The sequence below is a fragment of the Lemur catta genome, chromosome 16 (genome assembly GCF_020740605.2).
Source record: "Lemur catta isolate mLemCat1 chromosome 16, mLemCat1.pri, whole genome shotgun sequence".
In the NCBI taxonomy this organism is placed as follows: Eukaryota; Metazoa; Chordata; class Mammalia; order Primates; family Lemuridae; genus Lemur; species Lemur catta.
In genome coordinates, this window is record NC_059143.1 from 52,210,763 (window position 1) to 52,236,261 (window position 25,499).

The 25,499-nt window shown below is 47.2% G+C and overlaps 1 long non-coding RNA gene across 1 annotated transcript in view; it reads right to left on the bottom strand.

Moving 5' to 3' along the window:
* Positions 1–7,698: 7,698 nt before the first annotated feature.
* LOC123621577 overlaps positions 7,699–25,499 on the bottom strand; it is a 36,500-nt gene continuing 18,699 nt past the window's right edge. The window contains exon 4 of the long non-coding RNA XR_006729185.1: positions 7,699–7,739. This is a non-coding gene — a long non-coding RNA (uncharacterized LOC123621577). The remainder of the gene's footprint in view (positions 7,740–25,499) is intronic.

Genomic DNA, 25,499 nt, shown 5'->3' on the forward strand with positions numbered 1-25,499 from the left:
CCAAAGTTCCCCAAGGAATCAATCAAGAATGTCATCAGAAAATGAATATAAGATAGTTGGCATGGTAACTGGGATATTGAGGCAGTCCTTTGTTGTCTGTGTTCACGTTCATTAGCACTCGGGAATCATCCTCCCAAGCAAGTGGAGGGAGTGGGGGAAATGCTAATTAATAAAATACCATCCAAATATTACGTATTATATAGCCACTATCGCTCCTGCTAGCTCTACAAATGATGATTGGATAATCGCCTTGGTTTCTACTGATATTGTTATCATTGCTGCTATTCCACAGCCGATCGCGTTCCCCATTGTCTCGGAGCATCACGAAGTGGGCGAGTTTGACAAACACAAGCTACAGGGCACAAGCAACAGGCTACCTTCCGCTTAAAAATCCTAGCGCCTTGCATCGTGATGAGACGCGAGCTTTAAGCACACAAGCAATCAAGCGTGCGCGGCAGGCATCTAATGACTCCCACAAATGGAAGTTTAATCAAACACGCTATTCCTGCCTACAGAGAACTGGTCTGTGATTCACAAATCAAACTTTACCCAAAAAAGTATTGTGACCTGGTGCGGCCAGACCGTCACTCTCCTGCCCAGGCAAGGCACTGTCCCCGTCCACATGGGAAGGCCACCCGGGAGCTATTTTAACCAGGTGGCTGGAATCAGCCCCCAAATCAACACGAGGGTCCCCAACAGAAACTCCAGGTAAAAAGCAGGTGGAAAGTATCTTTCACGGCTTAGTCTCCGGCACAGAAGAATCATGGCCTATAGCAGAGTCGAATAAACTCAGCATCAGCTCTGACGGAAAACAGTCCCATTTCCAAAAGATGTATCAACAAGCAAAGGAGTGTTAGAAATCTGACCATTTCAACCACTCTGGCTTCTGTGGGCCAGTTACGGGACAGGATGGAGGAAGACTTGTGCGTGCTTGTCATACATTTGTGGACCTGCCTCTGCTAAAAGGAAAAAGAATTTAAAAAAAGAAGAGGATCAGAAGATTTTTTAGACAAACACATGTAAAATAAATGATCATGCTGATATTTTTGTATTATTTAAACTGGAGGTTCTGAGGGCTCCTATGACTAAGTATTCGTGCCCCTAAGTAAAATAATAAGACAACCAGAGGCCATCGCTCAGAGGAGCCCTGGGTCCCAGGATCGGTCTGCGCCTGCTGCCCTGGCAAAGGGCTCCGGACCGGGAGGCTTAACCACGGCAGGGAGTTTCCCACAGTGCCAGAGCCGGAAATCTGAGGTCCCGGGGTTGGCAGGCTGGCTTCTCCTGGGGCCTCTCTCCTTGGCTGTAGATGTCTGTCCTCTCCCCATGTCCTCACGTGATCATCCCTCTGTGTGTGTCTGTGTCCAATCTCCTCTTCTGGTAAGGACACCAGTCCCCTGGATTAGGACCCACTCTAATGGCCTCCATTTACCTCAGTCGCCCATTGAAAGGCCCTGTCTCCAAATACAGTCACACTCTGAGGTTAAGGGAGGGAGGACTTCATATGAATTTGGTGCGGCGGGGTTGGGGGGGGGAATTCAGCCCAAAAAGTTACATATGTGTCCTGAGAGCTTGGGAAATCGGGGAGCCAATCAAAGAAACCACAGGAGAGAATCCCTCCTAGGAAATGTGGAGTGTAGGCCAAGACCATCTTTCCCAAAGAGGGTCCCAGACAGGAGGCTCCTGGAGTCTGGGGAGGGGCGTCAGCACACCCCACCCCGGCGCAGTGCAGGGAGGGCTGAGGGGGCAGTGTGCTGATGCCAGTGCAGCCTGGGAGAAGGGGGCTCAGAGACCACCAGAGCAAGGGCCTTCTAGACCCCACAGGAGCTGGGGCCGCTCTCTGCTGGTAGCACCGGGCCTCCCCTCACTCTCCCCACCAAACCTCTTGTCGGGAAAATATAATTAAAAACAAAATCCTTTCCCAACCCAGAAATCCTTCATACCAGTGTAGTAAAGAAAGGAAACACTTTCATTATTGAGTACGCATTGAACCAGGAAGTGATGCGCTTCGTAGGCAACCCCTGAGAGATTGCAGACGCAGACAGGAACCTCGCCCTTTGATAGAGCCAGGCAGACACAACCCATCCCAGGCGTGTTATCCAGATAAACAGCATCACGTGTCACACACAGCTCACGCTAACCTCACCTGGTAATTGGGGTGACCATCTGTGCTGGCTAATTGGTTTTATGCGGAGGAGAAACAAACCTGACATATCTTTATGACAGGAGGTAGTTTTGCGAAGTGGAGCCAAGGGCCTCTGAAGTGAGGCTCCCAGCTGGCCGGAAAGGGGGAGAGGAGCGCTGTCTCCCTGGACATTTACATTTCAAAGAGAGGACTCCCAGGTTCCTGAGGAAGTCATTCCTGGGTCATAAAGCTGACAAAAGGCCTATCTAGTCTTCAAAAGGATTTATATACATTTCAAAGAGAGGAGAAAGTTCTTAGAATTACATGTTTTCTAATGTAAATAAGCTAAGAAAAAGGAAGGGAGGGAAATCTCTTCCCTTATTTTCAATGAGGAGAATTAAGCCTCTTATTTTTAACTAGTGTTTGTCTTTACACCTCTAAACAAGGCTCTGCCAGGTGCTGTAGGAGACAGTGGTGGTGGCCCTCAGTGTCCTGGCCTGGAGGTCGCACAGGTGCTGGAGTGGCGGATCAGCAGGTGGCCGCCCCATGAGCCCTCAGAGGAGGGAGAGGCCGGCAGGGGAGGGAAGGTCTGAGCTGCCCAGAGACCATTCTGTGTGCAGAGCCATGACTGAAGTGCTTAAAGCTATTCAGTCCAGGGATGCTGGATAAAACTGATCTTCTGGGAGTGGTTGGGGTTGTTTTATCCCAGCTTTAAACAGGCACTGGGTGGGCCAGGTGGCTGCCACAGCCTGGTCCACCCGGTCCCTGCTCTCCCCGCGCCTGCTGTAGCTGCACAGCTCCCTCCTCCAGGGAGGGGAGCAGGACTTAAGGGAGAGAAACCAGCTCAGCCTCCTCACGGATACCAGAAATTGACAAATGGGATGTGCTATGCAAAGAAATTGGGTGGGAATTGCGTGTTATTTTGAAATTGAAGAGGGAGCTTTTGTGGATCACAAACCCAGCTTTCAATACAGGCTTGTGAGGGCATGCATGGGTGTTTAATGTCTTGTTCTCCAGACAAAACCCCAGGCCCTAAATGCCTCTTTCAAAATGGCCAGTTTTTCAGGATGTTTTAAATAGAAATCGCAACTTCCAATTTATTTTGTGGAATGTACGAAAACTATTTGAAAAAAAAAGATAATTGGTAGGTTCCTGACAACACAGACAGAAAATACTTGCTGGCCCTGTTCCTAGCAGAGTTCCAACCTGTTTGTCTCAGAGCCCATTGAGTGTGTTAGGGCAAAGCCTTTGAAGAAGACTCCACACCACAGCTGGGAGTCAGATGCCACAGAAGACCTGGCCAAGAGCAGGGGCCTCGCACCAGCTGGTCATGGGCTCAAGACCTCAGCGATCCCTTGAGTGACCCCATGGCCAAGGTCTTAGTGGCTTACTTGTTCTCAGCTTCTAAGAGCTCAACTGTCAATCAAGATGACAACACAAATCATAAAGTTCTTGGAAGGACAGAGTAAAATTACATACAATATTATATGAATTATAGATTATATTAATAACAGAAGGGTGCCCAGCAAATAGGAACTGCTCAATTGGCAAATGGTGGGTATAATTGAAATTGCAAATATCCAGCCATGTGGCAAAATTCTAGTATGATCATATTAAAGACATAAATGAACATTTTTTGAATGTGTTCATTTATCCAAAGCTCACGGCAATGCAGTCTGCACAGATGCTAAACTCACATTCTACAAAAGCCCTAACTGAAATACTTTGAAGCTGGAGTTTGTTTTCATCTTTCCAGAAAGTGCATTTTTCTGCATTTGCGAATGAAATCTCACAGTTTTCTTCTTTTTCCTCTGTTCGTGTTCACTCATTCAAATAGCCACCACATTATGCTCCTTTTTTTGGAATAATCTCATAAATTCATAAATATCAACACAACCTCATCTTGAAAACATAGAGCACAAAGTTTCGGTTAAACAGGAAAAATAAGTTTCAGGGATTTCTTGCACAACATGGTTACCATAGTCAACAATAACATATTGTATATTTCAAAATGGCTAAAAGAGTAGATTTTAAGTGTTCCCAACTCAAAGAAGTGGTAAGCAGGTGACATGGTGAGCATGTTAATTAGCTTGATTGAATAGTTATACAATGTATACCTGTATCAAAACATCACTTTGTGTGATGTTTACCCTAGAAACATATACAACTATTATTTGTCAATTAAAAATTTTTAAAAATTGAGTTCAGATAAACATGGACACCTAAGAACCAGGAGAGAAAGAAAAGGGGGCATGGTGAAAGGAAAATCCCATCTCTTCTAAAACTGAATCATGGATTCCTGCCCCTCCGTGGGATGCTCAGCCCTGGGGACTGAACGATGCCCTGGAAAATTCTCAAATGTGCAGTCGTGACTCTGACTTCTGGCACCGGCTCTGGGTAAATGCTCCTCATTTCCTGCCCTCCCGTGGACTTTGACATAAGCAGGAAAATTATCAAAGATCACTGGGAGCTGGTTTCAGCGTGGCAGAAGGAGGCATTCAGAGGCGGTCTCACTGCACCTGCCCCACACAAATACACTTTCTGTCTCCCCCAGCCAAAACTAACAACCCCACCCCTTTTAAATCACCTTCTAGTGGCTGCCATTCATATCTGAATCCCAATTTGGGCTCCAATTGAGAAGCCTCTCTTCTAATAACACCTTGTTTATTGAATGTACACAGGAAGGATGTTAGTTTGCCCCGCATTATAAGATATCTTACAATATCATCACTTTCAAAATGAATTCTACACCTTAAATTGAACAAAATATATTAAATATTTTTAAGCAAAGCATTATATAGGGGCCAAGGGTACAATTAATAGTGACCTTCCCTGAAAGCCTATAATCTGTAAGGGACATAAGACAAAAACTATGTGATGAGGAGTTTCAGGTGACTCAAAGCTTTTATAACTGAGTGATCAGGAAATGTTATCTTCCATTAATAATTAGAAGCAAATCAAAAACAAAGACTGTACTTTTGGACGGGAGAGACAGAATAGATTAAGTATTGGAGATGGGACGTTGTACTGTCTGCCAGGGACTTTTCCATGGGGCTCTGAGCTCAGGACAGTCGGCCGCAATAGAGCCAAAGGCCACGAACAGAAGCGTGCAGAAAGCCCAGCCGTCAGGACAGAGTCGTGGGAGAGTTAGAAGAATCGGTGAAATCTGATGGCCAAGGCGTCGATGAAGGAGAAAGCTTTAGGAAGACAGAGTGAGCAGCTGTGACAAGGACGAGACCTGAAGGAGCCATGCCACTCAGTGGCCGGGAGGCCGCGGGCGGGAGAGCGACCGCAGTGCTGTGCGGGGGTCCCAGCGCACGGCCCCGTGTCGTCCTAGTGCCGCCAGCAGCCAGGTGACAGGTACCTCTCAGTGAGCAGAGAGGGAGCAGGGCCCGTGTCCAACCAGCACGAACCACTAATAAAGGCGGGGAGCCTTGCTTTACAGAGGCCAGTCTGAGGGATGCGAACACGTCGGCGACAAGGAGCTGGGAGAGACGTGCGATCGCAAACCGCCTGCAGCACGGGCGGCACACTCAGACGTCAGCAACCTCGTGAGCGCAGACAACGGTAAAGCGAAGTAAAATAAGTAGGGAGTGATGAGATTTGAGTATATACTACCTCTGTTTTTAATACATTTTATTTTAAGTTTACAATATGTAATGTTTAATATCTGCTGTATTTAACAACCAGCTTGCCAAATTCCTGAAAATTTAATAATCGGTCTCAAGAGCCCGTCTGAGCGGGTCCCAGCACCCCAGTGAACACGACTGAACTGACTGTTAAGCATGAATAGTCATGAGCCAAATAATAACATTTAGGTCAACGACAGACCACAATGGTGGTCCCATAGGTTATAAAGGGGCTGAAAAATTTCTATTGTCTGGTGACATAGTGGCTGTGATGTCATAGCGCCATGCATTACTCACACGTCTGTGGTGGTGCTAGTGTACACACACACACTACATGCCAGCTTTATGAAACTATATCGTGCACAATTACATATAGTACATAACACTTGACAATAAGTGACGATGTTACTGGCTTATATGTTTACTGAACTATATTTTTTATCATTTTAGAGTATACTTTTTCTACTCCTAAAAAAATATGTTAACTGTAAAACAGCTTCAGGCAGGGCCTTCAGGGGATGTTCCAGAAGAAGACATTGCTCCATGCGTGCTATTGTCCCTGAAGACCTTCCTGTGGGACGAGATGTGGAGGGGGAAGACAGTGACATTAGTGATCCTGACTCTGTGTAGGCTGAGGCTGATGTGTGTGTAGTCTGTGTCTTCATTTTTAACTAAAAAGCTTAAAAAGTAAAAGAAAAAAATCTCAAATTTTAAAAATAGAAAAAAGCTTAAAGAACAAGAATATAGTGAAAGAAAATATATTTGTTTTCTTGTACGCAGCTGTACCATGTGTTTGTGTTTTAAGCTAAGCATTATCACAAAAGACTCAAAAAGTTAAAAAATTAAAAAGTTTATAATGTAAAAAAGTTATAGTAGGTTAAGGTTAATTTATTATTAAAGAAAGAAACTTTTTTATCAATTTCGCTCGGCTTAGGTGCCCGTGTTTACAGTCTATGCGGTGCACAGTAACGGCCCAGGCCTCGCGTCCACTCTCCACTCGCTCACAGACTCGCCCAGAGCAACTCCTCGTCCTGCAAGCCCCATTCACGCTAAGTGCCCTGTAGATATGTACCTTCTTTCATCTTTTATCCTGTGTTTCTGCTGTTCCTTTTCTATATTTAGACGTGTTTAGATGCACAGATACTTACCACTGAGCTGCAGCTGCCTACGGTCAGCAGCACAGTCGCCCGCTGTGCGGGCTCGCAGCCCCGGAGCGATCGGCGGGACCACGGGCCTCGGCGTGGAGGAGCCTGCGCCGTCCGGGTGTGTGCGCACTCTGGGACGTGCACGCAAGGATGAAATCACCTATGGCGAGTTTCTCAGAATGTATCTCCATCGTTAAGTGACGTATGACTCTGTGTCCTTTCTGGTTACTAGACAGCCGCTGTCCCAGGCTATAGCCCCTCTTCTGGAACCTCCTGGACCTTCCCATGATTCAAAAACCAAAGGGGTAATTTGGGGGTGGGGGATACAGATGCCTGCAGGACCCGTCTCAACAGCACTGTCTCCCGGCATGGTCTACTCTGAATGCAGGTGCCTCTACCCTGCTAATTACTAGCTGTCCTGCACAGGCACAGCGAGGGCCTCTGTGTTGATGATGGGAGAAGCTCTGAGCATTAACTGCATGTATAAAAGTTCTGTGTGTTTTTATTACCCAGAAGAGTCACCTCTCTCTTCCCCCTCCCCCAGTTTCTTCAACATGAGAGGCAGAAGACCCCCGGGGACAAGCTGCCCTGCCTAGAGCTGTGGCTTCCCAGAGCCTGCCAAGCTCACCTCACCGCCAAGACCAGCTCTTGAACCTCACGAAGGGAAGATCATTTTGAATTATTTGCTCAGAAATTCTAAATTGCTACAAGTCCTACAAAAGGTAACATCCAAGAAAACGGTCTTCAGTCACGAGATCCCTGGGCCGCCCTGGGCTCTGGCTCCGAGGGTAGTGGAGGGAGGGCTGGCTCCCGGCTCCCAGGCTTCCTGCTGTGGCCAAGCAGCTAAGCAAACAGAACAAATCAGGGCAAGGAACAGTGGAAGAACCAGTGATGAAAATCATTAAAGTTCTTGGTAAAGAAGAATTCAGTTATCAAGGGACATGAGTCAGAAGTCAGCTGAAGCCAAAATTTAAAAAGAAAAAAAAGTTGTTTGCTTTGGGCATCACTGGAATACTTGCTGACTTCAGGAAAGTTCTCTTTTCAAAGAACATCTTGAATCTGTAAAAATCTGAGCAGTAAGGAAGCACAGTAAAGAGAGCGTTTTGCAGGGAGCTCTACTCTCCACGGCGTCAGCATTTGCAGCTTAGGACAGGAGTCAGCAAGGGAGCGGGAAACAGAGGTTCCCGTCCTGGCTTCACCGCTTCCTACCAGCTCGCTAGTGATCAGACGAAACCACTTAGCAACAACCCTGATAGAGCTGGAGCCCATTCTACTAAGTGAAGTATCCCAAGAATGGAAAAACAAGCACCACATGTACTTACCATCAAATTGGTATTAAATGATCAACACTTAAGTGCGTATATAGGAATAACATTCATCAGGTGTCGGGCAGGTGGGAGGGGGAGGAGGGGATGGGTCTATTCACACCTAATGGGTGTGGTGAGCACCGTCTGGGGGAGGGACACACTTGAAGCTCTGACTCAGGTGGGGCAAAGGCAATATATATAACCTAAACATTTGTACCCCTGTAATATGCTGCTGAAATAAAAAAGGAAAAAAAAAACCCAGGACCTCATTCTTCTTAACTGTAAATCAAGAAGAAAAGGTACAAATCCACAACCCCTAGCAGAGTTCCTCCTCAATAGACTGTAGTTTTCAACAACCACGGGCTCTTTCCCCCGACTCCAGCCCACTGAGAAGGGGGTGCTGCCGCCCGCCCGGGACTGAGCAGGTGGGTTGGGTAGAGTGAACCACGCCAGGAAGGCCGTGCATGTATCTTTTCTCTGGTAACCAATTCCAACTTGACAGCCATGGGAGATGCCTTCTATGTGCGAATTGCTCTAATATGAAGTGTTTTGTTAATGTATTTGCAATAAAGTATGTGAAGAAAGAAAGGGAGGAAGAAAAAGACAAGTGAAAGGAGAGGGGGAGGGAGAGGTGGGAGCAGCTGCTGTTCTTGGTTCCCAGAGCCCAGAGCCCCCCTGGGAAGGGCCTGCAGCAGAGCACATGCCAGCGTCACGTAATCCACACTTTTCTCACGTGCTCCAGCCTGGCGGAGTTAACCGTGGTCAGCCAGGTCATGCCTCTGTATGTCAGGATTTGGAGGCATTTTCCCTACTTTGCCAAGATTAAGCACGGCACGAAAGAATGTCCTGGCTGCTTGTTGTTGGAGTTGTTGTCATTGCTGTTTAACGTAACTGTAGTTTTATTGGGTCAGCTCTTCAGGCTGTAGAGTGATGATCCTGCTAACTAAGATTCTTGTATCATTTAGGGGAAGCCAGATTTCTCCAATAGACTCCTAAGAGTCCCATATGTAAATTTTATTGTAAAAATAAGAATTAAATGATGGCAAATGGTCTGTATATTAAAAACCCTTCCCCAAACCCAGTTCTGACAGCAGACAAAAGGCATACCCAGAATGCTATTAGTAGCTCCTGCATCCTGGCGCCCATGGCCCAAGGTCGTGCGGTACTTCCTGACTCCTGGCTGGACCACCGTGCTGTGCTCAGTGTCCCTGTGAGAGGTCTGCTTGCAGCTCAGGTTGAAGTGGGACAGGATGCAGGTAGGTGACCTTCATGAGCCTTCGGTTCAATGAGAAGTATCCACGTTTCCCTGAAGCAAGTCACACGAGAAACACCTGTTTGAAACAATTTCTTCCAGGGGTGGGAGTGGGTGTTAAAGGGAGATCCAGTCTCCATACACTAAAGCCAGCTAAACAGAGGTTAAAATTTAAAGCTTATCTTTAAAGCATATGACTTTTGACATAAAACGTCTGCTGATAATTTATAGTGAGTCATTACAGGCTGAAAGGCTGTGCAAATTAGTTGTTTTCAAATGGAAATTTTTTTGAAGTTTGAGTGATTGCAAACTGATTAATGTGATCCCTTATACATTTTTCTACTATTAATTCTCCTTAGATCTTCCCCCTGAAATTAGGTTTTGGAAGACCGTTAACTCTCTGGGGTCACGGGCGTCCTCCACTCTGAACATCATGATCATTAGTCAGAAACCAGAAGTTTTCGAACACGGACGTTCTCCCAGCATATTGATGAGAGGACAAACACCACAAGCCTTGGAACAGTCTCAACGCTTTCCAGAGCTTCAAGCGAGGGAAGCACGCTGACCTTGGCAGTGTGTAGACAGGGGGTCTTGAACACGGTTACAAGCTACACCGGCTTGCGTCAGTGGACCCGGCCCGATTCAGAGGTGAGAATACGTCACTGTTCTCCGCAGCATCCCTTGGAGTCTTCAAGGGTGAACAGCACTGAGCTTGCATAATAAGTCTCTAGTGTGAACTTCCCACATTCTTTTTAAAAGAAAAAAAAAAAAAAAAGAAGCTTTCAACAAAAGCATATTGGGCTCCAGAAGTTTCAGAGTGCACTATTAATCAGAAATTAAATGCCAGCATAGGTTTCCCAGGGAAATTTGGAGGCAACTCAAGCAGGTTGACATTTAATTTCATACACAAAGGCCTTATTCCAAATGCCTTAAAGCTCATCACAATGTCAGTGCGTGGTGGGAGGAGGGAAGATGCCAAAAGATGCTGAAGAAGAGAGCAAAAAACTCTCAGAGGGCTCCCGAAGGAATGTCGGCAAGAGCCCATGCAAAGCACTGGTACAAAGTTTGGTACCGAGTTTCCACCACCACCACTTTCTGCAAACGTGCAGTTTTAGAGCAAACTTGTAGAACGCCTGAGCCACGTGGGAACGAGGCTCGGAAAGACAGAAAGGCCGCCCCAAACCATATAGCCAGGGGTCTCCCGCCCAGCACGCAGGCTCCTTCCGCTGCTCTGGGGCAAGTGCACGTCCGCCCTTCACGGAGATGCCCCAGGTGCAGCGGGGAAAGCGCTGGATCCGGAATTCTAGCACCGGGATCCAGCCCTCCGAGCCATCGCGTGCCCACTCAACATTCTGGCAAAGCATTTACCTCTGTGAGTTGGGAGTAGGGACAGCAAACGGTAGACAGGAGCGACAAAGAAAATTCACCAAAAGGCATTTTCATGAGGTTCAACTTCACTGAAACTTTTTTTCAAATTGACCTCTACCCAGCAGAATGAAAGCCTCCCCTAAGGGCTGAATTCCGGGACACCCCCCCATGGGAGGGCCCGCCCCGTCGCCAAGACCCGCCTGGTGGTTGCCACCCAGGCGCTGAGCTCGCCAGGCCAGTCTTAAAGAAAAAATACATATATACAGTTTTCTACCCACAGGCCTAGGGGGAAAAAAATCAATTCATCCCATTTTGGGTATAGTTACCTGTTATCTCAGAGCTCTGTCAGAAAACCCAAAGTCATTTATGCAGCAGAGTTTTGCAGAAATGCCAGGTGGAAATGTGAGTGGGTAAAATTGTGCGCCTTAACTACAGCGTGTTGCCTTCAGGTCCTCGATTCACTGAGGGCCCCCGGGGCCCCCCCACCATGCACCCCATTAAACGGGAGCATGTGCACACTCTGCTCACTCACCCCCGGTCGCTTTGTTCCCTCCAGTTATTCTAGCTTCTCCCCTGCCTGTGTCAGGGCTTCAGACAGAAAATTTACAGCTAATAAAAATCAGTGAAGAAAGAATCCCTGTTCGTGGGTGCAACCTTAGTATTTTCTCTTGTTGACAGAGGCATTAGTTCAATGTCCCAAAGATGCCGTCTAGGGAAACATCTGGCCCTCGGGCTGCCCACGTGGGACATGCCCTGGCAGTTCCAACAGCTGACAGAATGGCTCGCCCGTCCTGCCTTGCCGCAAATAAATCCTGAGCCTAAATATAAAATTCGTATCGATCTGATACTGTTGAACTTATGAGAAAGGAACACGGGTTCCATGAGGCAGCCGCGGATCTGGCCCAAACTAATGAGAGAGCAAAACTTAGCAGGTGCAGTGAAAGATTTTATTTTCTATTTTCTAAATAAAAATAGGATGGGTGCTCTGCATTCCTTCCAGGACTCGCTCTTCCAGATACAAAGGAGGAATGGATCTTCTAGATTTGCCTCTAGAGGATTGCCTGGGGTGCGGCCCAGGAGGTCATTTGTGTGGGGCTGAATCCCACAGGCTGGAGTGACCTGCCCGGAACCAACAAAGGAGCCTCTCAGCAGGGAGCTGGGGTGCGGTGGTGCCAGGCAGCAGATTCCAAGTTGGGTGCACTGTGTTTATCCTGCCAGTGGGGACGGGAGCAGAGTTATTGCTTCTTCTTAGCAATCTTTCTTTAGTCTTTCCTTATTCTTATCAATTTATTTGGATTTCCCAATGTTATATTTAATATCATTTGCCAGGACTCAGAGAATTGTAGAAAAAATCAAAATAAGGAAACATGACACCCATTATAGGTTGAATTGTGTCCCCTCAAAGAAGATATGTTGGGTCCTGACCCCCCCCCCCAGTACATCAGAACGTGAGCTTATTTGGAGATGGGGTCTTTACAGAGGTGACCAAGTTGAAATGAGGGCATTAGGGTGGGCCCCAATCCAGTACGGCTGTGTCCTTATAAGAAGGGAAAACTCGAACACAAACACGTACAGAATGATGAAGGCAGAGATCAGGGTGACGCACCAGCGCCTACAGCCACCGCCAGATGCCAGGGGAGGGGCATGGGACAGATTCTCTCCCACAGCCCTCGGAAGGAGCCAGGCCTGCCGACACCTTGATCTTGGACTCTGTGCTCCGGAACTGTGAGTCGATAAATTTCCATTGTTGAAGCCACCCACTTTGTGGTACCCTGTTACTAACGCCCTAGCAAACTCATACAGTGTCCTCCGTAAAATAAGGAGAATTGCCCTGGGAAAGCGCGTTCTCACTGTATGTGAGGGAAGGATGGGGTAAAGTGCGACGCGTCTGATTCATTCATTGGCCGAGAATTTATTTTGTGTGCTGGGTCTTGGAATGGAGCAATGGACGGGACGTCAGGGCCCTGCCCTCACGGAGCTTGCGATCAGTCACAAAAGGCTAATATGGACTATTCGGCCACCCCCAATATGAGCCCACAGCCCCGACCAGCCTGTAGTAGGAGCTTGTCTGTGCTACACCTGCCGCGAGTTCTTTCTAGACCTGACCCTCCAGCTGTCCTGGAACCATCGTGGGAACCACCAGACAGCCTCCCAACACGTCACTTTTCTTCTTATAAATGAACATGGCTGGCGTTTAATTATTATACCCTGATTCAGTTGTGCCGACTGTTAAAACACTGAATAAGTCCTACATGGGTTGTTTAAATACCAGTCCAGTGACCATCATGCACACCCCACCCCTACCGCTGACAAAGTCAGCACGATCCCAAACCCTCACATGGGAAGACCCTCCTCCAAAGATGGTCCAGGTCATAGAGTTTCTTCCGGTTGGTCAGTGTTGGTGTCGTTCCCATTGGTAGATATTTTTAATGTCACCCCCACTTGAAACCAGCAGTGCTGACTCACGCAGTCCCTAAGACGCTGTGTGTGAGGATGTGCGTGCCTGAGGACGCCCTTGCACCGTCCCCACGTGTCGTGCGTAGGAAAGAGAATCCATCTATTTCCCTCCTTTTGTAAAGAACATGGAGACCCATCCTGGTGGCCATTATGGTGTGCACGTAGGCACTCAGTTTCCCTTCTTGCAAGTCAGGAACTCTCTTGAGCTGAAGCCCACTGTAGCCCTGGCCAAGACAGAACCCCAGACGAGAGGATTTCTGGGCAGCAGCGGGTCAGTTAACCACGCCCCTCCAGGTTAAGTGGAAGCCGCGGTGTGACAGCTGGGGTGTGACATGAGGAACATGGAGCTCAGATTCCAGCTGTGCCATTTGCTGTCTGAGACCTGGGTAAGTCACGTCTACTTCCAGATCTACACAATGGGGACTACAATACTCATCCCAACAACATGACAACCAGGATTCAGTGAAATAGCAACGGAAAAGCATTTTTAAAAACTAGAAAAATACAAAGCATTTTGTGAATACAATGGGTGTTTTTGTTTGGTTACAGCTCTTTTTAAAGTGGATCTTTTGAAATTATTGAAATCTGAAATCATATTAGTAAGTTTTGCTGTGCTAACAATCACAGATTCTCAGTTGCTTGCTAGAACAAGGTTTATTTCTTGCTCAAAGGTCGGTATCTTATTCGTGGTGCACGTAAGCTGTGGGCCTGCTGCAGCTCTGTGACACGTGTCTCCTCGTTCCAGGGAGCAGCCTGTGTGTTGGTCTCACCCATCCGCTGGCAGAAGTAAGAGCACTTGCACTTAAAGCTCCTGCCCTGACCTCGCATATGCTACATCCACTCACATTCCATCTGCCAGAGAAGTCACATGGCCAGACCTGGCAAAGAGACAGGGAAGTTGGCAACTGCACAGCAGTGCCGACAGTCACATGGCCACAGGTGGGATGTGAAACCCTCCTACAGGTGGGGCATGACGAGCTGGCAACCACAATACACTCTGCCTGAAGTGCTGCTCCCAGGGCTTCCTTCCCTGCTCTGCCAGCGCCCAGCTCAACCCTCGCCCACCTCTGCACACTCAGCACCTCCACCTCCACCAGCTCTGGGCTACCAAACCATTCCAAGTTCAGGACCCCCAACAACATTTCGTCTGAGTGGCTCGATGCTTGGTCCTTGCCTTCCCCCAAATTATGAGCCTTTCTGATTTTCTGGATTAAATAAGAAAAACCAAGTCTTAACCTAGATACACTTTGGCCCTATTTTATTCAACTCCATGCCTGCATGACCCCAGGGCAATCAGGAAGGGGACAGAAAAGACAAATTATATCTTCTATGCAAACGTCGAAGTCGTCTAAAGAAGTCTGGGACATTCCCGAGGGGTTTCTGAGTCTCCATGTGAGGGCTCACCCTGCTCTAGCTGTCTTACCTATTCACACTGTCAGTGAGTCCTGCTCGGGTGGGTGCTTGGCACCAGGGACACAAGAAGGAAGGACACAGAACCTTCCCTCTGAAACCTCAGTCTGCTGGATGAAGCAACGGAATAAATGAGCATCTGTGATGCACTAGAACGGTGATATCATGGAGACAAAGCCCAGGTGCTATGGGAGGAAGAAAGAAGGCCATCACCCAAGCCAGGTCCACCCAGGAAGTTGTGTCCCTGCCAAGACATGGAGAGTAGTAGGGATCCCGGTGCCCAGAAAGGAGGTGCCATCTCGTGTCTGTCCCCTTCCACGCGCCCTCCACTCCAGCCACCCAGTGCGTTCAGCAGGCTGGCTCGCACCTTTGGGTCTCGACTTGTGTTTTCTCCCACTGTTTCCTCTGTCTCTGATGACCTTCTCCAACCACCGTAATCAGAATTATCTTTTGAAGCCCAACACAAAGGCTTTGATTTGACGGGGCTGGTATTTACAGAGAAAACACAGAATCTCAAGTTTCCCCAAATGGACATCCATTCAAAAAAGTAATGTTTCCTGATCAGATGAGGTTTGTGCTGATGTTCCTGTAGGGATGAGCTGGGGATGAGCTTTTATTGCAGCTTCCTTCCTTGGATGGCTCCGGTGAGCGGCCGATCTGCAGTGACTAGGCTGGCTGTGCCGACGCCGGGGAGGGTGGTCTCGGGGTGCACGCGGGGGACGGGGCTCGCCCTTGTCAGGTGGGTGCGTGCGATGGGGCAGGTGTGGCAGCCTTACCAGGAATTGATGAAAACTCAATGACTGAGTTGATGTTAGCCTTTAAAACGATTTATTTTCAAGACTTTTCACTGGCTTAAAGTGTTTTCTTATATTTTCTTCTGCTTCATAAATGGAGATTATATGGGTTCTCCAAAAATTCACATCCACCCAGGACCACAGAATGTGATCTTATTTGGAAATAGGGTCTGTGTAGATAGTAGTTAAGATGAGGTCACACTGGATTAGAGTGGGCCCTAAATCCAGTGACTGCTGTCAGTATAAGAGACAGGAGAAGGGAGTCAGACACAGGTACACAGAGAGCGACAGACGAGGACAGAGGCAGAGGCGGAAGGGGTGCAGCTGCAAGCCCAGGAACGTCTGGTGTCACCTGCCACCAACGGAAGCTATTCAGAGGCAAGGATGGACCCCTCCACGAAGCCTTCAAAGAGAGTGCAGCCCTTTCAACACCCGGTATCGGAATGCTGGCATCCGGAACTGTGGGAGCATAGATTTATGTTGTTTTCTGAAAAATAACTGTTTCCTGATGAATTTCTGAAGTTGCCATCTGTCATTCTATTATGTGCCTGAAGCCCAGAGCGCTGCCTCCTCTCCTACGGGGTCATCTTCAGGAGCCAAGACTCTCGCTATTACTGCGAAACCATAAGCAGGTCCTCTGAATTCTGTCCAGTGATCGGGGCTGACGTCGGTTAAGACCTAAACAATCGGATGGAGAAGTGCCATAGAGTAATCTGCCCCTCTCTTCATAGAGAGTCTTTTCAAAGCTTGCGAGTCATCCCAGGAAGCACTGTGAGTTATGCCGCCTGGTGCCAGACCCCCTGCATTCATCCTGAATATGAAAAAGGGGAGATGGTTATTTCAGGACTTAGAATACGATTTTCCCCAGAAACACGTGCCAGTCACTCTATAGCCCTATAATTTCAAGCAATCGAAAGTTATAATTAAGTGTCTGCACTTCCAATTCCAAGGGAGAAAAGTACACAGAGTCCCTGATTGAGGAGCGGGAGCCGCGCAATGAGCCTCCGGCGTTGGGAAGCCGAACGCAGCGCACCCGGCCAGGCGCCACAGGACGGATGGTCCGCCCTGTTTCCACCTGCACGGCTCAGGGCAATTCGTCTTCCGGAGGCTCAGCTTCCTATAAAAAAGGATTATTTTGAGGATTACATCGGAAAAGTGCAGGTGAATTTTTTGGTAAAGACCTAAGCATTCTAATACACGCTTTATCTATTAATAAAGTGACAGTTTATGAAATATTTTCAGAGACGTTAACCCACCCAGTCTTCTCAGCAGCCACAGGAGGACAGCCCCATTAATTCCTCTTTACACAAGGAAACTGAAGCTCCGACAAGTGACATCACTCGCCAAAGTCAAATAGTCAATGGTGAGAAGAAACCAGATCTCGCTGCTTCTGCCAAGCACGAGTCTCCTGGCCCCTGGCTGCTTCCCGGGCACCTCCGTCTCTGCTGTTGTTATTGCTGATCCGTGGGCAGGGGTGGCGGTGTGCGGTGGGATCCGCTGACCACCAACGGGCCATCCCCGTGGTGAGATGACGACAGGGGTCCCTTCTCTGTGGCCGTAGTTCCCACGGCGACCTCCCCTAAGAAATGAAGCCTGAGGGCCTTGCTAACGAATGGAGCCCAAGAGTTCTTCGGGAACACACCAGCCTCATGAGAAACCGTGTGACATAAGCACTCATCTTAGGTGTGCAGCAGTGACGACCTCCAGGTGGTGATTATTCAGAAAGCGGCCGCTCTCGGGGGACAGGAAGGATGTCACCCCCCGGAACGGTTCCCTGGACAGAATGACAGAGGTTCAAATCACCCAGCTCCCCCCTTGGTCGGGAGCGTTGCTTCAGATCACTCAGCTCTTTTGCTCTAATTTTCTGCTCATCAAGCAATCTTCAGATCTGTAATTTGGTCTCTTGAGTGAGTTCTGGAAGGGGCCTTGCAAATGTCTGATCGTTTCATCCCTGATTAAAACCCTTCAGCACGTCCCCACCACCCTGCAGGATGAAACTCTCTCATCCGGCGCTCAGAGCTGTTGTGATGAGATACTTCCCTTTCCAGGCTGTGTCTTGCCACCACCCCGCCCCCTCCCTGGAATCTACGCTGCAGACACGCCACGGACACTGCACAATGCCATCGAGCACACCACGTCCCCTCTCACCGGCAGGCCTTGGAGCACACTCTGTCCTCTGCCAGGAATGCCTTCCCCGCTCTCCTGTCCCTCACCTGCCCGCACCAGAACTCACCTCAGCTCTCCAGACCTACTCTGAGCAGCCACTCCCCAGCAAGGCTGGCCTGTGGCCCCGTGCTCGTGCGCCCACCGCGCCTGGCCCTAACTGCCACTGCACCTGGAGGCTCTTTGTTTATCTGCCCCCCCCAACCATGACAGTGTGAGCCACTTGAGGGCAGGGGTATCTTATTTACTCCTGTGTCCCCAGCAGATTGTCTCCTTGGCCTCTGCCAGTCCTGACTCGGGACAGTTTACTCAAAGACAGCCTTCCGAACCACACAGACCCTACACGGCTCCCTTTTATTACAGACAATGCCATTGCTTCCCCACCACTGAAAATTTCTTAGCTGCCAATTAAATTCAGATGATCCATTGAGCTGATATATGTATATATTTATATATATATATATTTTTTTTTTTTTGGCTAGTGCCTATATTGGTTGCAACCTTTTCCTTTCCTCTAAATAAAATGCTACCGGAAGTTGCTAATCACATCCTCCCTTGCCATGGTTTGAATTCCTATTTCTATTCTAAAACTCCCAACTTTGTAGTCACTTTTGCAAGACAGTTATTTTTCCTATTTATTCGAGCACTCTGAACTCCCAGGTTCACTACTTCCATTTGAATGTAATAAATTGTGTTTTTTACATTTTTTCCAGCTAGGTGGGGTCACGGCTGAGTCCCTGTGGCAGGCCTGGCCCCACCTCCAGCTGGCTCTTCAGCAACAAGCGAAAGCAGAGCACCGATGTCTCACTTTGTTGGGTTTATACCATTGACTTGTTGAGGACCCCAGCACACGTGGTCTCGCTGCAAAGCTCCTCACGCACGCTGTGACACTGGTCTCCACCCATCTGCCTTTGGAAACCGCCCTTTGGTTCACAGCTTTCTCTCTCCCATCAGTACAAAAGATTTGTTTCCCGGTTTCCTTTTCCCACGCTGCCGCCATGATCCTAGCTCTGCTCCTCCACCTTCCTTCCTGGTCACTGAGGCACAGGGTCCCAGAGTCTGCGCCTTGGCGTCCCAAGCTTGTCATCCTCTGCTCCCACGGCCTCTGCCCTCCCTTGGTTCTTCCCACCCTCACTCTCCAAGTCCGCTGCCCCCAGCTGCCCGGGGCTTTCTGTGTGGCTTCTAGGCTCTTTCAGCAAGACTCTCTCACCTGTCACCTGTCACCTGAGAGGTCTCCGGTCCTGCCACAGGACGGCCATTATTCCAGGCTCACATCTCCTCCTGTAAGATCAACTTTCCCCACCGGCTGACTTCAGGGCCTTGAAACCCGGTTTTCTTTTACAAGTTTTAAATTGAATTCTCAGATGTTTTTTTTCACGATGTTGCTAAATTTGCCTGTGGAAACTGTTCTCTTTAAAAAACTGCTTTAAATTCACAGTTTTCTCCATATTATTGTTTATTGCCTCAAACTATTTTTCAGCAGAGGCATTTTTCTTCCGTGAATAAAAATTTCAAACACTTTAATGGGAACATTAAATTCGGTTTCACTTGGTTCTCCCAACTGCCACAGGTACCCCCGACAGGAGTACGACTCTGGTTTTGCCTTTTTATAAGCAACTTGCCTACAGAAATCTATGAGATGAACGGGTTTCTCTTCCCCCTGGGTCCTGCGGCCGAGGGTGGTTTGTGCTGAGCTGCTCCGAGTCAGGCTGGGGGACCGAGGGATTCAGGGCTCGCTGAGGTCTCACCGTCGTCAGCGGGAGCAGCAGCTGCCAGTTCTGCCGTGATGGCCGTGCGGGGTGTGAGGGGTGAAGTTCCTCAAAATGTCATATGGGTTTTACATTCTTCCATTCCTCTTTGGCTAGGCTTCTAGAAAATAAATATTCTTCTCATTTTCTCTTGGAGTAATTAGCTCATCACATTTCTTTTTAAATTTACACTATGGCCATGAAAACCTTATAATTCCAAAATACTAATAGCATCACATCTAATTCAATGTTAAGTGAAAAGTCACAGTTACTGGAAGAGAAATAAAATCTCCTGGATTTCTTATGAGAATAGGAAGAGTAGAAGAGTTTCCTTAAAGAAGAGTTTTGAAAACAAGTAGCCGTGCTCAGCTGCTTGGACAGCCCCAAGGAGAGGACTCCTAAGCCCCGCGCGGCACTGCCACATGCCACCAAGTGCCACCAGCAGGTCTGCGTCAAACAGAGATGCTGCACGTGGCCCTCCAGGGCACACAGCAGCCACGTGGCTTCCCCAGGAGACGATGATGGCAAACAAGGCTGCTGCACTGTCACAAAGAACCAATGCTGTGACACGTGAAATGTGGCACATGTCCTTTACTCAAAATATTAAGGTGTAAATTCGATCAAGACCTAATCAGGAAAAAAACACCTTTTCGTAGACTGTTTTTAGATCCTACTTCAGCCTTCTTCTTCAGAATTTCTGTCTAGATTTTGTTCTTTCCCCTCATTTTCCCTCCACGCCTCCCGACATCTTGTGTCTGTTCAAGTCTCTTTCCTCTTGCTAACGCCGTGAGTTCATCAACTCTGGAGTGAAACTTTCTGGTATGAAAAGCCATTGCAGAGTGACTGGCAATACAGCCGGTGTAGAGATGCTTGAGCCCAGGTCCCCTGATACCTGTAGCTCCTAGAACAACGGTCCCAGGAGGCATCAAAGGTACGTGTGGGTGGAGCTGCAGCCACTTGAAGAAAACCAACCATGGAATCACCATGACAACATTAGTATAGCTTGGGGCACTGCTTTTTCATGAACCATGTAAAAAGAAAGTGGGTACATGCAATTTTAAGCCATTAACTATAGAACTACAAAAGTGAAAAACATGTTTTCCTCTTTTTCCCCTCTTATTTTTGCCGGCTCAACATAATGGTTGAAGTAAACCTGTCCACTAAATCTTGATGTGAGGTAAGAATAAATGTGTGTGACTTTTACAGCTGTCAGAATTTAATGCTGCTCGGAAAAACGCAGTCTGGCTTCTCAGGTGTGGTAGTTATTACAGATAGCCTTGTACGATCACTCCTCTTATTTCCTTTTAGACTTGCTACCTCCATCAAATCTGATCTTCTTCCACTTCAGCCTAGCATAGAGTCAGCGATGCAAATGCACATAAATAAATGAGCCTTTCTGTGGTTTCCTATCAAAGACAGCAGTGCAGGAAAGCTACCCACCCAAACATCAGAATAATGCAATCTCTTTGGAGGACAAACTACAACTATTAATAGCACTAAAAACAAATCAGAATGCATGAAAGTGGTTATACTGCAAGCAGATGACAGTTATCCATTTTAAGGAAATTCTCAGGGATTCATTAATTGCCATGATACAGGAAGATCGTGTCATAATTGGACCAGAATCTTGTTTGAAATAGAGTCAAGAGTACATCAAAATCAGATCTGGCAATAGCGTCATATTTTGTGGCTTATATTGGTGGATGGTATTTAATTCTTTATATGCAATAGTCATACCTAGCAATCCTCAGTAAATTGTTCTCAAAGTTTACTTTATGACTGAATGTTTGTGTTATTTGCTACCAGAAGCTATGCACATTGTCATGGGGAAAGAAGTCAGTCTTGATGCTACTTGATGTTAAAATAAACTCCTGAGTATAAGTTTCATTTTCTATCAAGAAAGAATGGACCATAGACATTTTTCACCCCAGGGATCATGTCTTCCACTCTCTTCGTAACTCTCCCCTGGATAAAATGCAGTCCTCTGTCTGCAGGGGCCACTTGATAAATGTCACTGACTCCTCCACTGGCTGGCAGATGACAACAGTGGTGAGACATGAAAACAGGGAACAGGGGAAGGCAGTGGGATGACAGGGAGAAGGGATGAGATTTGAGAAGCCCCCGTTCCCTGACTCACTGTAAATATCATCATATCAATGGTAGACACCACTAAAAGTTGCAGAATGAACTGTCCCAACTGCCCCTGATTTGCCAATTGCATAACTGGATTCCAGCTGAGCCCATCTAGGTCAATACTGAGGCACATTTGAGTATTAGTTGAGCGAGAAATGTCTTAACACCCACTCTAACCAGTTTGGAACCTAACCATTTGCCTAGCAATTCACAGCATACACCTGACAAGTTCTGTGTAACCATTAACACTAGATGTAGAACCAGAAAACATGAGTTCAAGTCCCAGCTTGCCCCCTTAGACACCACATGACCTTGGGCAAGTCATAATCTCACTCAGTGTCTGTGTCTTTTTGGTGTTAATGGATCAGATTGTAATTTTCCTAGATCCTATCAAAGGACTGCTGTGAGGGTCAACGTGGCTCACACGGACACTGTGCATGAGGATACTGTGCAGAGTGCTGCGAAATGCAGGCGCATGTTGCTGTGCCCACTGTGTGCCCACATGCACACACACACACACATATGCACACATACGCACACACACGCACACTTGTGCTTCGCGGTAGTAAGAGCAGGTTCGCTGGTGTCGTGACCGGTAAGAGAAGTGCACCTAGTCCCCGCAGCAAGGACCCATCAAGCCATCTGAGCAGACGGGCTTGGCGGCTGCAGCAGCGAATGGGCAATGAGCACCCTTTCAGGAATGAGCACATCAAGTATATCCAGGGAGGAGAAGGAATTAATTTTAGCATTTTAGCTACTTGGGGTTTTTGCAAAATAGAGGCTGAGAGAAGGAAGAAACAGGTGGGTGAGAGAAGAAAAACACTGGGCTGGGAAGAGGAGAACAGCAGTCTGAGGTGGGCAGGAGGCAGAGGAAAGGGATGAAGGAGGGGGAGGAGGAGCAGGAGGAAGAGGAAAGAAGAATGTTAATTAAAGGGCCCCAGGAGTGAAGGTTAGAGATAAAAATGTGTAGTAGAGCAAAACCACACATGCCTCAGAGTGTCTCAAGAGTGAGCAAAAGGGTTTCCCAGGGAAGGATTAAAAGATGTAAACTGAAAATCAATTTTAAAAACATTCAAAAGGTGTAGAACGTGGAGAGCAAACAGAAACAAGCGCCCTGATATATTCATTGCTCTTTATAGACTTCAAAATGAAATAACCAGTCATCAGTCAGGTCCTACCAGAGTGAATAGTATTATACCATTGTCCTGATTTTACAGAATTGGAAACCCACAGACGACGGGGTGACTTGCTCAAGGTCACACATCTAGTAAACGGCTGAATTGCAACTCGAGCCCCGCGTGTCTTGAAGTTCACACTGCACCACGCCGCCATTGGGAACAGACAGAAAACAGCATTAGGGAGATAAAATGCCATGCTTTATCCTCTCCCTTTTTCTTAAACACACTTAACTAAAACTTCTAACAACTAAAGGAAAATACATGTTCTTCCTGTGACTAAATGAAATTGACACAAGGAGATAAAACAAATATTGAAGGAAAAGGGGAAAGAAAAAGTTGTTAGAAATATTCTTGTGTCCACATCTCTAAGCAGCTAAGTTTATTTTGTGGTGATGAAGAATACCGGCTGCTCATAAAGCACATTAACTATGCTAAGAACTTGCCTGTGCGTGATAGCTCCAAGCGACGTGCCGTGCCGGGGCGGGAATGAGATGTTGAATAATGACGGCGCATCCCGCCACGTAGCCTCGCTGAAAATAAATCACCAGGTACCGTCCTAATCAGAGGACTGTCATACAAGGCTTTGACAAAACAGTATTAACTCTCATAATTTGGACTCCATAAATAAACTTGCAACACGTCCAAGGTAAGTACTCATCAACTGAAGATGAATAGGGAATATTTTTCACTTTTTAGGGTTCTTGGAATACATACAGCATATGCCCATCTCTGATTTTAAACCGGTATCATGGCTTAAAATAAAGGATGGGGACAGAGGCAGTCTGCTTCAAACAAAGGGGCAAATAATTCTGTGTAGCTGCAAGAGACTAAGACTTCTCATGATGAAAAAAAAAATCATCAAATGTGTGCATCATGGTTTTGTTTATGTTTCCGATGTCAAAGCTATTCAAGGATTTCTTGATTAGAACCACTGGTACGTGAAACTCGATAGATGTGCCCTTAAGTCTCGCATTTTATACCCAGGAGTGCAGCTTAGTGGATCAACCTCTGCGTGCTAAGAGCTGTAATCAAAGACAGTGTTCTAACTTACAAATTTAGCCTTGGCATTATAACACGAAACAGAAGCATACTAGTTGGATTTATTAGTATGTTTTTCAAATAAAATCAAGAACTATTCATTATGCCCTTTCTTTGTGCAAAGCACTGTGCAGTGCACTATAGGTCATACAAAAAAAGATTCTGAGAAAAACTCAAAAGCTTGTTAGAAAAGGCATTTGGTTGATGAAAGGTTAAGATATAATACAAGATTCAAAAAAAATGAAGTAAGATGAGAAAAGTCAAGGTCACGTTGCTAACAAGTGCAATTAGTGTGCACTTAGTATGTTTAATTACTGTGCACTTAACTTTTCCCATTCTCAGTTTTGCCCACTCTCAATAGTGGCTTCCGGGAGCTGTAAGTGGTATCTGACACCTGCACAGGGCCCTGCGTGTGGCAGGCTCTCCATAAACGGTGGGCACTCTTATTATTACTATTCTTTTATTCTAATGCTGGTAACATCAACTCCTGCTCAATTCTATGCCTCCCCAATACAGCCCCAATTGTGAAGCACAACCTCCATGTTCTTCTCTTAATTCTGTAATAATTTTAGGAGGGAAGGGTAATTACTGAAGGAAACAAAGGTACGAAATCTGCCCTTTACAGAGCTGTGTTCTGAGCCTGGGACCATAAATCTACCCTTTCATCTCAGATTGTGTCCCTTAACCCAGTGGATGTAAGTGGCAGGCTCGGTTCTAAGCCGTCGAGAGCACCTGTAACAATCCGGGAACGTCCACGGTGTTCCTTGAATGTGTGTTTCACAAAATGCCAAGAGCACAGAAGATAAGCGCCTCAGATGGGACCTCTGAGATGAAACATTAAAAGCCCCCCATTGGCGGAGTCTGTGTTGGGATGGTAAGTGTGGGGGATAAAGCTAAAGGGGCCCTAAAAGGACAGAGTGATATGGAAAAGCACACCCACCCACACACATGCTGGGAACGCTGGACCCGCTGAGTTGCACGCGAGACACGGTAGCTCTTCCTCCGATGCTACGATGCACCATGAGTTCAGAAATAGTCCCCAGGACGCTGAAACCCATCCTGGTCTCTATCTACTCCCTGTCACCCACAATACAGAGCAGCCACGACTCTGAAGGGTGTCAGAGGAGGGAGAAAATTAGAAATTGATCACTGCTGTGTCGATACTGTGTATCCCCTAAGAGAGAGAGACAGGCTGTTGCTCAATGCTCCACCACTGCAGCAGACCCGCGCCCAGGTGCACCGAGGCAGACTCCGACACTTGCCTGGTTTTGAAGGGCAATCAAAGACACTTGGGGACGATCTGGCATCATCCCTAATTCCTATTTCCCAGATGCAGAAACCCAGTCTCAACTTAATTAGGAAATTTCATTCCTAATTACACACTAAATCAACTCTTCCACTGGAATGTCCAAGTGGTTCCTAAAAAACTATATGCCTTGGAAATATCACACACAGCATAGGTACAATTTTATGGGACAAGGGTACATGGTGAATACAGAATTATCGGCTCCCCAAAAAACAAAATCTTGTTTGGGGAATAAATACTCTGGGAACAATTTAGTCGCGGTATGAAAATTTCGCCCAGTGTTTAATTTTGTACTTTGTAATCGCGCGTCACCCATTTCTCCCTGGGTAATTGCTACTTTGTTTGTCACTTATCGTTACCGGCAAACTCCCCATTCTTTAATTGGATATTAAACACGTAGTCACAGTCCACAGAAAGCAGAAATGCATTTCGTGATGCCGGTCAGCTGG